Source organism: Ambystoma mexicanum, chromosome 2q (assembly GCF_040938575.1).
Source record: "Ambystoma mexicanum isolate Mex_15411 chromosome 2q, UKY_AmexF1_1, whole genome shotgun sequence".
NCBI classification, from domain to species: domain Eukaryota; kingdom Metazoa; phylum Chordata; class Amphibia; order Caudata; family Ambystomatidae; genus Ambystoma; species Ambystoma mexicanum.
Window position 1 is genome coordinate 1,478,557,980 of NC_090924.1, and position 13,970 is coordinate 1,478,571,949.

The following is a 13,970-nucleotide window of genomic DNA, read 5'->3' on the forward strand; positions in this document are numbered from 1 at the left end:
AGTACAGGACACTAAATCACCAGGACCCGCTGGAGGTAGACCCTCCCCACTCCCCAGCCATGCAGGGAGTACGGGACAGAAATCACCAGGACCTGCTGGAGGCAGACCCTCCCCGTTCCCCAGCCATGGTTAGAGTACAGGACACTAATCACCAAGACCTGATGGAGGTAGACCCTCCCCACTCCCCAGCCATGCATAGAGTACAGTATACTAATCATCAGGACCTGCTGGAGGCAGACCCTCCCCACTCCCCAGCCATGCAGTGAGTATGGGATACTAATCACCAGGGCCTGCTGGAGGCAGACCCTCCCCACTCCCCAGCCATGCATGGACTACGGACACTAATCACCAGGACCTGCTGGAGGCAGACCCTCCCCCGCCATGCTCAGAGTAGGGGCACTAATCACCAGGACCTGCTGGAGGCAGACCCTCCCCAGCCATGCAGGGAGTACAGGACACTAATCACAGACCCTCCCCAGCCATGCATAGAGTACAGGACACTAATCACCAGGACCTGCTGGAGGCAGACCCTCCCCACTCCCCAGCCATGCATGGAGTACAGGACACTAATCACCAGGACCTGCTGGAGACAGACCCTCACCATCCCCCCGCCATGCATAGTGTACAGGACCCTAATCACCAGGACCTGCTGGAGGCAGACCCTCCCCACTCCTCACCAGCCATGCAGGGAGTACAGGACACTAATCACCAGGACCTGCTGGAGTCAGACCCTCCCCACTCCCAACCATGCAGCGACTACAGGACACTAATCACCAGGACTTTGTGGAGGCAGACCCTCCCCACTCCTCACTGGCCATGCAGGGAGTACAGGACACTAATCACCAGGACCTGCTGGAGGCAGACCCTCCCCACTCCCAACCATGCAGCGACTACAGGACACTAATCACCAGGATTTGCTGGAGGCAGACCCTCCCCACTCCTCAGCGGCCATGGTGGGAGTACAGGACACTAATCACCAGGACTTGCCGGAGGCAGACCCTCCCCACTCCCCAGCCATGTAGGGAGTACAGGACACAAATCACCAGGACCTGCTGGAGGCAGACCCTCCCCACTCCCCAGCCATGGTTAGAGTACAGGACACTAATCACCAGGACCTGCTGGAGGCAGACCCTCCCCACTCCCCAGCCATGGTTAGAGTACAGGACACTAATCACCAGGACCTGCTGGGGCACACCCTCCCCACTCCCCAGCCATGCATGCAGTACAGGACACTAATCACCAGGACCTGCTGGGGCACACCCTCCCCACTCCCCAGCCATGAGGGAGTACAGGACACTAATCACCAGGACCTGCTGGGGCACACTCTCCCCACTCCCCAGCCATGCATGCAGTACAGGACACTAATCACCAGGACCTGCTGGGGCACACCCTCCCCACTCCCCAGCCATGAGGGAGTACAGGACACTAATCACCAGGACCTGCTGGAGGCAGACCCTCCCCACTCCTCACTGGCCATGCAGGGAGTACAGGACACTAATCACCAGGACCTGCTGGAGGCAGACCCTCCCCACTCCCAACCATGCAGCGACTACAGGACACTAATCACCGGGACCTGCTGGAGGCAGACCCTCCCCACTCCCCAGCCATGAGGGAGTACAGGACACTAATCACCAGGATTTGCTGGAGGCAGACCCTCCCCACTCCCCAGCCATGTAGGGAGTACAGGACACAAATCACCAGGACCTGCTGGAGGCAGACCCTCCCCACTCCCCAGCCATGGTTAGAGTACAGGACACTAATCACCAGGACCTGCTGGAGGCAGACCCTCCCCACTCCCCAGCCATGGTTAGAGTACAGGACACTAATCACCAGGACCTGCTGGGGCACACCCTCCCCACTCCCCAGCCATGCATGCAGTACAGGACACTAATCACCAGGACCTGCTGGGGCACACCCTCCCCACTCCCCAGCCATGAGGGAGTACAGGACACTAATCACCAGGACCTGCTGGAGGCAGACCCTCCCCACTCCTCACTGGCCATGCAGGGAGTACAGGACACTAATCACCAGGACCTGCTGGAGGCAGACCCTCCCCACTCCCAACCATGCAGCGACTACAGGACACTAATCACCAGGACCTGCTGGAGGCAGACCCTCCCCACTCCCCAGCCATGAGGGAGTACAGGACACTAATCACCAGGACCTGCTGGAGCAGACCCTCCCCCGCCATGCTCAGAGTAGGGGCACTAATCACCAGGACCTGCTAGATCCTCCCCAGCCATGCTTGGAGTAGGGTCACTAATCGCTGGCACATGCTCACTCGTGGTCCACGACGTAAGCAGAGCTGCCAGGACTCGGCTTGGGAGGAACAATTAATACCACTATGATCGCCTACCTGGTAAGAAGCCCCACCCACTCAGCAAGTTTGCATCTTTCCCCACTCTTACAGCAGCTGATGGCAGCATCTGCCATTCACAGCCACCCAGGGGGTGGGGGGAGGGAGGGGCAAAGGATAGTCGTCCTGTGGGAAGCCAACACAGGCCAAAGGGCAGGGGGTACAAACACTGGAGTGGATGTCAGATATGGAACAACACAGGCCAAAGGTCAGGGGATACAAACACTGGAGGGGATGTCAGATATGGCACAAAACAGGCCAAAGGTCAGGGGATACAAACACTAGAAGGGATGCCAGATATGTCACAACAGGCCAAAGGTCAGGGGATACAAACACTAGAAGGGATGCCAGATAAGTCACAACGCAGGCCAAAGGTCAGGGGATACAAACACTAGAAGGGATGCCAGATATGCCACAACGCAGGCCAAAGGTCAGGGAATACAAACACTAGAAGGGATGCCAGATATGTCACAACGCAGGCCAAAGGTCAGGGGATACAAACACTAGAAGGGATGCCAGATAAGGCACAACAGGCCAAAGGACAGGGGATACAAACACTAGAAGGGATGCCAGATAAGGCACAACAGGCCAAAGGACAGGGGATACAAACACTAGAAGGGATGCCAGATAAGGCACAACAGGCCAAAGGACAGGGGATACAAAAACTACAAGGGATGACAGATATGGCACAACAGGCCAAAGGGCAGGGGATACAAACACTGGAGGGGATGCCAGATATGGCACAACAGGCCAAAGGGCAGGGGATACAAACACTGGAGGGGTTGCCAGATATGGCACAATGCAGGCCAAAGGTCAGGGGATAGAAACACTGGAAGGAATGCCAGGGCGGATATGGCAGAACAAAGGCCAAAGGGCAGGGATACAAATGCTGGAGAGCATGCCACCAGATGTGTCATTAACTAACACTATGGGTGGGCGGTTGGGAAAAAGAGGGAGAGGGTGATGCCAACATAGGCCTCTGATACTCGTTTCCTGACAGAAGATGCCTTTTGAGAACAGTCTTGAAGGTCTACATGGTGACTTTTTAGTATCAGTGGAAGGTCTACATGGTGACTTTTTAGTATCAGTGGAAGGTCTACATGGTGACTCTTTTTAGTATCAGTGCAAGGTCTACATCGTGACTCTTTTTAGTATCAGTGGAAGGTCTACATGATGACTCTTTTTAGTATCAGTGGAAGGCCTACATGGTGACTCTTTTTAGTATCAGTGCAAGGTCTACATCGTAACTCTTTTTAGTATCAGTGGAAGGTCTTCATGGTGACTCTTTTTAGTATCAGTGGAAGGTCTACATGGTGACTCTTTTTAGTATCAGTGCAAGGTCTACATCGTGACTCATTTTAGTATGAATGGAAGGTCTACATGGTGACTCTTTTTAGTATCAGTGGAAGGTCTACATGGTGACTATTTAGTATCAGTGGAAGGTCTACATGGTGACTCGTTTTAGTATGAGTGGGAATAGACTTCCAGTGGTGGGGATTAAGGTGGATGAATTGCTGGAAGTGGGTGGCAACACATTTAGGGGCGCGGCATGGAGAGGTTGAGCCACCGCTTCTAGTTTCAAGACAGATTCTCAGTCACAAAAAATCCTTTCAGCACAGTGTGCTGTTAACGCTGCACAAAATTCAGTGCAATTGCCTGCCTGGCATCTGTCTTCTCATTCAAGATTAGAGCATAAGAAAATAAAGTGCAATTGCCTGCCTGGCTTCTGTCTTCTCATCCAAGATTAAAGCAGACCAAAATAAAGTGCGATTGCCTGCCTGCCTTCTGTCTTCTCATTCAAGATTAGAGCAGAACAAAATAAAGTCAATTGCCTGCCTGGCTTCTGTCTTCTCATCCAAGATTAAAGCAGAACAAAATAAAGTGCAATTGCCTGCCTGCCTTCTGTCTTCTCATTCAAGATTAGAGCAGAACAAAATAAAGTCAATTGCCTGCCTGGCTTCTGTCTTCTCATCCAAGATTAGAGCAGAACAAAATAAAGTGCAATTGCCTGCCTGCCTTCTGTCTTCTCATTCAGGATTAGAGATGAACAAAATAAAGTGCAATTGCCTGCCTGCCTTCTGTCTTCTCATTCAATAATAGAGCAGAACAAAATAAAGTAAATTGCCTGCCTGGCTCCTGGCTTCTGTCTTCTCATTCAAGATTAGAGCAGAACAAAATAAAGTCAATTGCCTGCCTGGCTTCTGTCTTCTCATCCAAGATTAGAGATGAACAAAATAAAGTGCAATTGCCTGCCTGGCTTCTGTCTTCTCATCCAAGATTAGAGATGAACAAAATAAAGTGCAATTGCCTGCCTGCCTTCTGTCTTCTCATTCAAGATTAGAGCAGAACAAAATAAAGTGCAATTGCCTGCCTGGCTTCTGTCTTCTCATCCAAGATTAGAGAAGAACAAAATAAAGTGCAATTGCCTGCCTGGCTTATGTCTTCTCATCCAAGATTAGAGATGAACAAAATAAAGTGCAATTGTCTGCCTGCCTTCTGTCTTCTCATTCAAGATTAGAGCAGAACAAAATAAAGTCAATTGCCTGCCTGGCTCCTGGCTTCTGTCTTCTCATTCAAGATTAGAGCAGAACAAAATAAAGTGCAATTGCCTGCCTGGCTTCTGTCTTCTCATCCAAGATTAGAGATGAACAAAATAAAGTGCAATTGCCTGCCTGCCTCCTGTCTTCTCATTCAAGATTAGAGCAGAACAAAATAAAGTCAATTGCCTGCCTGGCTCCTGGCTTCTGTCTTCTCATTCAAGATTAGAGCAGAACAAAATAAAGTGCAATTGCCTACCTGGCTTCTGTCTTCACATCCAAGATTAGAGCAGAACAAAATAAAGTGCAATTGCCTGCCTGGCTTCTGTCGTCTCATCCAAGATTAGAGCAGAACAAAATAAAGTGCAATTGCCTGCCTGGCTTCTGTCTTCACATCCAAGATTAGAGCAGAACAAAATAAAGTGCAATTGCCTGCTTGGCTTCTGTCTTCTCATCCAAGATTAGAGATGAACAAAATAAAGTGCAATTGCCTGCTTGGCTTCTGTCTTCTCATCCAAGATTATAGATGAACAAAATAACGTGCAATTGCCTGCCTGCCTTCTGTCTTCACATTCAAGATCAGAGCAGAACAAAATAAAGTCAATTGCCTGCCTGGCTCCTGGCTTCTGTCTTCTCATTCAAGATTAGAGCAGAACAAAATAAAGTGCAATTGCCTGCCTGGCTTCTGTCTTCTCATTCAAGATTAGAACAGAACAAAATAAAGTGCAATTGCCTTCCTAGCTTCTGTCTTCTCATTCAAGATTATAACAGAACAAAATAAATTGCCTGCCTGGCTTCTGTCTAGAACAAAATAATGTGCAATTGCCTGCCTGGCTTCTGTCTTCTCATTCAAGATTAGAACAGAACAAAATAAAGTGCAATTGCCTGCCTGGCTTCTGTCTTCTCATTCAAGATTAGGACAGAACAAAATAAAGTGCAATTGCCTGGCTTCTGTCTTCTCATTCAAGATTAGAACAGAACACAATAAAGTGCAATTGCATGCCTGGCTTCTGTCTTCTCATTCAAGATTAGAACAGAACAAAATAAAATGCAATTGCCTGCCTGGATTCTGTCTTCTCATTCAAGATTAGGACAGAACAAAATAAAGTGCAATTGCCTGCCTGGCTTCTGTCTTCTCATTTAAGATTAGAACAGAACAACATAAAGGGCAATTTCCTGCCTGGCTTCTGGCTTCTCATTCAAGATTAGAGCAGAACAAAATAAAGTGCAATTGCCTGCCTGGCTTCTGTCTTCTCATTCAAGATTAGAACAGAACCGAAGCACAGTCTTTCGAGTGGAAGAGCTGCCGTTTGTGTGACCACACAGGGGATACTGGTATAGGATCAGCTCTGCTTTGCTTGTGCATCTCTTAAATGGCATGCTAATGTATGTATGGTGTCTAGGAGCCATAGGTGCTTCCATGCAGCAAAGCCTGATGGCCTTTTGTCTCTGATCTTCGTAATATATAAAGTCGGTACATGCCCGAGTATACGTAACCCGGAGAGGTGTGTGTACTGAAATATGCCAAAAAAGAGAATTGTAGTACTGCTAGTCAGACTGAACCAGCCTCTCAAAACAGAGTTGTTTCTGCCCCCCTCTGTCACCCTGTGGGTTTCTGTTTGATTAGCCCCAAACCTAAGCTACAGCTTCCCCTGTTGGCCTCCAAGCATGCTGTCCCTAGTTCTCCTCACCCTCCTCCACTACCTTCTGACACCCACGTTTCTGATGATCCATATCAAATATGCAACTGCCTTCTCATCTGCTCTTATTCCACTCCCTTCCCTCTGCCCAATGCTACTGCCATCACAGACACTCCTGCTTCATTCCCCCTCACTCCTCTGTCCAACGCTACGGCCATTACCGACACTTCTGCTTCATTCCCCCTCCCTCCACTGCCCAACCCTACTGCTATCACAGACACTTCTGCTTCATTCCCCTCCCTGCTCTGTCCAACCGTACTGCCATCACAGACACTTCTGCTTCAATCCCCCTCCCTCCTCCGTCCAACCCTACTGCCATCAGACAATTCTGCTTCATTCCCCATCCCTCCTCTGTCCAGTCCAACCCTACTGCCATCACAGACACTTCTGCTTCATTCCCCGTCTCTCCTCTGTCCAACCCTACGTCCATCACAGACACTTCTGCTTCATTCCCCCTCTCTCCACTTTACAACGCTACATCCATCACAGACACTTCTGCTTCATTCCCCCTCCCTCCTCTGTCCAAACCTATATCCATCACAGACACTTCTACTTCATTCCACCTCCCTCCTCTGTCCAACCCTATGTCCATCACAGACACTTCTGCTTCATTCCCCCTCTCTCCTCTGTCCAACGCTACATCCATCACAGACACTTCTGCTTCATTCCCCCTCCCTCCTATGTCCAAACCTATGTCCATCACAGACACTTCTGCTTCATTCTACCTCCCTCCTCTGTCCAACCCTAAGTCCATCACAGACACTTCTGCTTCATTCCCCTCCCTGCTGTGTCCAACCCTACTGCCATCACAGACACTTCTGCTTCATTCCCCCCTTTCTCCTCTGTCCAACCCTACTGCCATCACAGACACTTCTGCTTCATTCCCCATCCCTCCTCTGTCCAGTCCAACCCTACGTCCATCACAGACACTTCTGCTTCATTCCCCGTCTCTCCTCTGTCCAACCCTACGTCCATCACAGACACTTCTGCTCCATTCCCCCTCTCTCCTCTGTCCAACGCTACATCCATCACAGACACTTCTGCTTCATTCCCCCTCCCTCCTCTGTCCAAACCTATATCCATCACAGACACTTCTGCTTCATTTCACCTCCCTCCTCTGTCCAACCCTATGTCCATCACAGACACTTCTGCTTCATTCCCCCTCTCTCCTCTGTCCAACGCTACATCCATCACAGACATTTCTGCTCCATTCCCCCTCCCTCCGTCCAACGCTACTGCCATCACAGACACTTCTGCTTCATGCCCTCTTCATCCTCTGTCCAATGGTCACACAGCCACTTCTGCTTCACCCCCCTCACTCCTCTGTCCAACCCTACTGCCATCACATACACTTCTGCTTCATGACCCCTCCCTCTTCTGTCCAACCCTACGGCCATCACAGACACTTCGGCTTCATTCCCCCTCCCTCCTCTGTCCAACGCTACTGCCATCACAGACACCTCTGCGTACTCCCCCTCCCTCCTCTGTCCAACCCTTCTGCCATCAGAGACACTTCTGCTTACTCCCCCCCTCGCTCCTCTGTCCAACCCTACTGCTATCACAGACACTTCCGCTTCATTCTGCCTCCCTCCTCTGTCCAACCCTACTGCCATCACAGACACTTCTGCTTCATTCCCCCTCTCTCCTCTGTCCAACCCTACGTCCATCACAGACACTTCTGCTTCATTCCCCCTCTCTCCTCTGTCCAACGCTACATCCATCACAGACACGTCTGCTTCATTCCCCCTTCCTCCTCTGTCCAAACCTATGTCCATCACAGACACTTCTGCTTCATTCCCCCTCTCTCCTCTGTCCAACGCTACATCCATTACAGACACTTCTGCTTCATTCCCCCTCCCTCCGTCTAACGCTATTGCCATCACAGACACTTCTGCTTCATGCCCTCTCCGTCCTCTGTCCAATGCTGCTGCCATCACAGACACTTCTGCTTCATTCCCCCTTCCTCCTCTGTCCAAACCTATGTCCATCACAGACACTTCTGCTTCATTCCCCCTCTCTCCTCTGTCCAACACTACATCCATCACAGACACTTCTGCTCCATTCCCCCTCCCTCCTCTGTCCAACGCTACATCCATCACAGACACTTCTGCTTCATTCCCCTCCATCCTCTGTCCAACCCTACTGCCATCACAGACACGTCAGCTTCATCCCCCTCCATCCTCTGTCCAACCCTACATCCATCACAGACACTTCTGCTTCATTCTCCCTCCCTCCGCAGTCCAACGCTACATCCATCACAGACACTTCTGCTTCATTCCCCCTTTCTCCTCCGTCCAACGCTACATCCATCACAGACACGTCTGCTTCATTCCTCCTCCATCCTGTGTCCAACCCTATGGCCATCACAGACACTTCTGCTTCATGCCCTCTCCATACTCTGTCCATTGGTCACACAGACATTTCTGCTTCACCCCCCTCACTCCTCTGCCCAACCCTACTGCCATCACAGACACTTCTGCTTCATGACCCCTCCCTCTTCTGTCCAACCCTACTGCCATCACAGACACTTCTGCTTCATTCCCTCTCCCTCCTCTGTCCAACGCTACATCCATCACAGACACTTGTGCTTCATCCCCCCTCCCTCTTCTGTCCAACCCTACTGCCATCACAGGCACTTCTGCTTCATTCCCCCTCCCTCCTCTGTCCAACACTGCGGCCATCACAGACACTTCTGCTTCATTCCCCCTCCCTCCTCTGTCCAACACTACTGCCATCACAGACACTTCTGCTTCACTCCCCATCCTTCCTCTGTCAAACTCTACTGCCATCACAGACACGTTTGCTTCATCCCCATCCATCCTCTGTTCAACCCTACGGCCATCACAGACACTTCTGCTCCATTCCCCCTCCCTCCTTCCAACGCTACTGCCATCACAGACACTTCTGCTTCATGCCCTCTCCATCCTCTGTCCAATGGTCACACAGACACTTCTGCTTCATCCCCCTCACTCCTCTGTCCAACCCTACTGCCACCACATACACTTCTGCTTCATGCCCTCTCCATCCTCTGTCCAATGGTCACACAGACACTTCTGCTTCATCCCCCTCACTCCTCTGTCCAACCCTACTGCCATCACAGACACTTCTGCTTACTCCCCCTCCCTCCTCTGTCCAACCCTTCTGCCATCAGAGACACTTCTGCTTACTCCCCCCTCCCTCCTCTGTCCAACCCTACTACTATCCAGACACTTCTGCTTCATTCTCCCTCCCTCCTCTGTCCAACTCTCTGCCATCAGAGATACTTCTGCTTCATTCCCCCTCCCTCCTCTGTCCAACCCTTCTGCCATCAGAGACACTTCTGCTTACTCCCCCCTCCCTCCGCTTTCCAACCCTACTGCTATCACAGACACTTCTGCTTCATTCCCCCTCCCTCCTCTGTCCAACCCTTCTGCCATTAGATACACTTCTGCTTCATTCCCCATCCCTCCTCTGTCCAACCCTTCTGCCATCAGAGACACTTCTGCTTCACTCCCCCCTCCCTCTTCTGTCCAACCCTACTGTATCACAGACACTTCTGCTTCATTCCCCTCCATTCTCTGTCCAACCCTACTGCCATCACAGACACTTCTGATTCACCCCCTCCCTCCTCTGTCCAATGCTACTGCCATCACAGACACTTCAGCTTCATTCCCCCTCCCTCCTCTGTCCAACCCTACTGCCATCACAGACACCTCTGCGTCATTCCCCCTCCCTCCTCTGTCCAACCCTACTGCCATCGGAGACACTTCTGCTTACTCCCCCCTCCCTCCTCTGTCCATCCCTAGTGCTATCACAGACACTTCTGCTTCATTCTCCCTCCCTCCTCTGTCCAACCCTTCTGCCATAAGAGACACTTTTGCTTCATTCCCCCTCCCTCCTCTGTCCAACCCTTCTGCCATCAGAGACACTTCTGCCATCATACCCTACTGCCATCAGAGACACTTCTGCTTACTCCCCCCTCCCTCCGCTGTCCAACCCTACTGCTATCACAGACACTTCTGTTTACTCCCCCCTCCATGCTCTGTCCAACCCCACTGCCATCACAGACATGTCTGCTTCATCCCCCTCCATCCTCTTTCCAACCCTACATCCATCACAGGCACTTCTGCTTTATTACCCCTACCTCCTCTGGTCAACTCTACTGCCATCACAGACACTTCGCTTTATTGCCCCTCCCTCCTCCGTCCAACCCTACTGCCATCACAGACACTTCTGCTTCATTCCCCCTCCCTTCTCTGTCCAACCCTACTCCCATCACAGACACTTCTGCTGCATTCCCTATCCCTCCTCTGTCTAATGCTACTGCCATCACAGACACTTCTGCTTACTCCCCCCTACCTCCTCTGGTCAACTCTACTGCCATCACAGACACTTCGCTTTATTGCCCCTCCCTCCTCCGTCCAACCCTACTGCCATCACAGACACTTCTGCTTCATTCCCCCTCCCTTCTCTGTCCAACCCTACTCCCATCACAGACACTTCTGCTGCATTCCCTCTCCCTCCTCTGTCTAATGCTACTGCCATCACAGACACTTCTGCTTCATTCCCCCTCCATCCTCTGTCCAACCCTACTGCCATCACAGACACTTCTGCTTCATGCCTTCTCCATCCTCTGTCCAGTGGTCACACAGACACTTCTGCTTCATCCCCCCTCCCTCCTCTGTCCAATGCTAGTGCCATCACAGACACTTCTGCTTCATTCCCCCTCCATCCTCTGTCCAACCCTACTGCCATCACAGGCACTTCTGCTTCATCCCCCCTCCCTCCTCTGTCCAATGCTACAGCCATCCCAGACACTTCTGCTTCACTCCGCATCCTTCCTCTGTCCAACCCTATGGCCATCCCAGACACTTCTGCTTCATTCCCCCTCCCTCCTCTGTCCAATCCTACTGCCATCACAGACACTTCTGCTTCACTCCCCATCCTTCCTCTGTCCAACGCTACTCCCATCACAGACACTACTGCTTACTCACCCCCCCTCCTCTGTCCAACCCTACGGCCATCACAGACACTTCTGCTTCATTCCCCTCCCTCCTCTGCTCAACCCTACTGCCATCACAGACACTTCTGTTTCATTCCCCTCCTCTGTCGAACGCTACTGCCATCACAGACACTTCTGCTTCATCCCCCCACTCCTCTGTCCAACCCTACAGCCATCACAGACACTTCTGCTTCATTCCCCCTCCCTCCTCTGCTCAACCCTACTGCCATCACAGGCACTTCTGCTTCATTCCCACTCCCTCCTCTGTCCAACCCTACCGCCATCACAGACACTTCTGCTTCATTCCCCCTCCCTCCTCTGTCCAACGCTACATCCATCACAGACACTTCTGCTTCATTCCCCCTCCATCCACTGTCCAACCCTACGGCCGTCACAGACACTTCTGCTGCATTCCCACTCCCTCCTCTGTCCAACCCTACTGCCATCACAGACACTTCTGCTTCGTTCCCGCTCCCTCCTCTGTCCAACCCTACTGCCATCACAGACACTTCAGCTTACTCCCCCCCTCCTCTGTCCAACCCTACGGCCATCCCAGACACTTCTGCTTCATTCCCCTCCCTCCTCTGCCCAACCCTTCTGCCATCACAGACACTTCTGCTTACTCCGCCCTCGCTCCTCTGTCCAACCCTACTGCCATCACAGACACTACTGCGTACTCCACCCCCCTCCTCTCTCCAAACCTACGGCCATCACCGACACTTCTGCTTCATTCCCCCTCCCTCCTCTGTCCAACCCTTCTGCCATCACAGACACTTCTGTTTCATTCTCCCTCCCTCGTCTGTCCAATGCTACTGCCATCACAGACAGTTCTGCTTCATTCCCCCTCCCTCCTCTCTCCAACCCTACTGCCATCACAGATACTTCTGCTTCATTCCCCTCCCTCCTCTGTCCAACCCTTCTGCCATCACAGACACTTCTGCTTACTCCCCCCTCCCTCTTCTGTCCAACCCTACTGTATCACAGACACTTCTGCTTCATTCCCCTCCATTCTCTGTCCAACCCTACTGCCATCACAGACACTTCTGATTCACCCCCTCCCTCCTCTGTCCAATGCTACTGCCATCACAGACACTTCAGCTTCATTCCCCCTCCCTCCTCTGTCCAACCCTACTGCCATCACAGACACCTCTGCGTCATTCCCCCTCCCTCCTCTGTCCAACCCTACTGCCATCGGAGACACTTCTGCTTACTCCCCCCTCCCTCCTCTGTCCATCCCTAGTGCTATCACAGACACTTCTGCTTCATTCTCCCTCCCTCCTCTGTCCAACCCTTCTGCCATAAGAGACACTTCTGCTTCATTCCCCCTCCCTCCTCTGTCCAACCCTTCTGCCATCAGAGACACTTCTGCTTCATTCCGCCTCGATCCTCTGTCAAACGCTACTGCTATCACAGACACTTCTGCTTACTCCCCCCTCCATGCTCTGTCCAACACTACTGCCATCACAGACATGTCTGCTTCATCCCCCTCCATCCTCTTTCCAACCCTACATCCATCACAGGCACTTCTGCTTTATTACCCCTACCTCCTCTGGTCAACTCTACTGCCATCACAGACACTTCTGCTTCATTGCCCCTCCCTCCTCCGTCCAACCCTACTGCCATCACAGACACTTCTGCTTCATTCCCCCTCCCTCCTCTGTCTAATGCTACTGCCATCAAAGACACTTCTGCTGCATTCTCCCTCCCTCCTCTGTCTAATGCTACTGCCATCACAGACACTTCTGCTTCATTCCCCTCCCTCCTCTGTCCAACCCTACTGCCATCAGACACTTCTGCTTCATTCCCCCTCCCTCCTCCGTCCAACCCTACTGCCACCACAGACACTTCTGCTTCATTCTCCCTCCCTCCTCTGTCCAACCCTACGGCCATCCCAGACACTTCTGCTTCATCCCCCTCCCTCCTCTGTCTAATGCTACTGCCATCACAGACACTTCTGCTGCATTCTCCCTCCCTCCTCTGTCTAATGCTACTGCCATCACAGACACTTCTGCTTCATTCCCCCCCTCCTCTGTCCAACCCTACTGCCATCACAGACACTTCTGTGTACTCCCCTTCCCTCCTCTGTCCAACCCTACTGCTATCAAAGACACTTCTGCTTACTCCCTCCCTCCTCTGTCCAACGCTACTGCCATCACAGACACTTCTGCTTCATGCCCTCTCCATCCTCTGTCCAATGGTCACACAGACACTTCTGCTTCATCCCCCTCACTCTGTCCAACCCTTCTGCCACCACAGACACTTCTGCTTCATTCCCCCTCTATCCTCTGTCCAACCCTACTGCCATTACAGGCACTTCTGCTTCATCCCCCCTCCCTCCTCTGTCCAATGCTACAGCCATCACAGACACTTCTGCTTCATTCCCCCTCCATCCTCTG

At 52.0% G+C, this 13,970-nt stretch overlaps 1 protein-coding gene across 1 annotated transcript in view; it reads left to right on the forward strand.

Annotated features, from left to right (window-relative positions):
* Nucleotides 1–2,254: 2,254 nt before the first annotated feature.
* Nucleotides 2,255–13,970, forward strand: part of LOC138570295 (zinc finger protein 268-like) — a 191,022-nt gene continuing 179,306 nt past the window's right edge. Inside the window, exon 1 of the mRNA XM_069649066.1 lies at nt 2,255–2,359. The gene's annotated coding sequence lies outside the window, so the exon portion shown is untranslated. The remainder of the gene's footprint in view (nt 2,360–13,970) is intronic.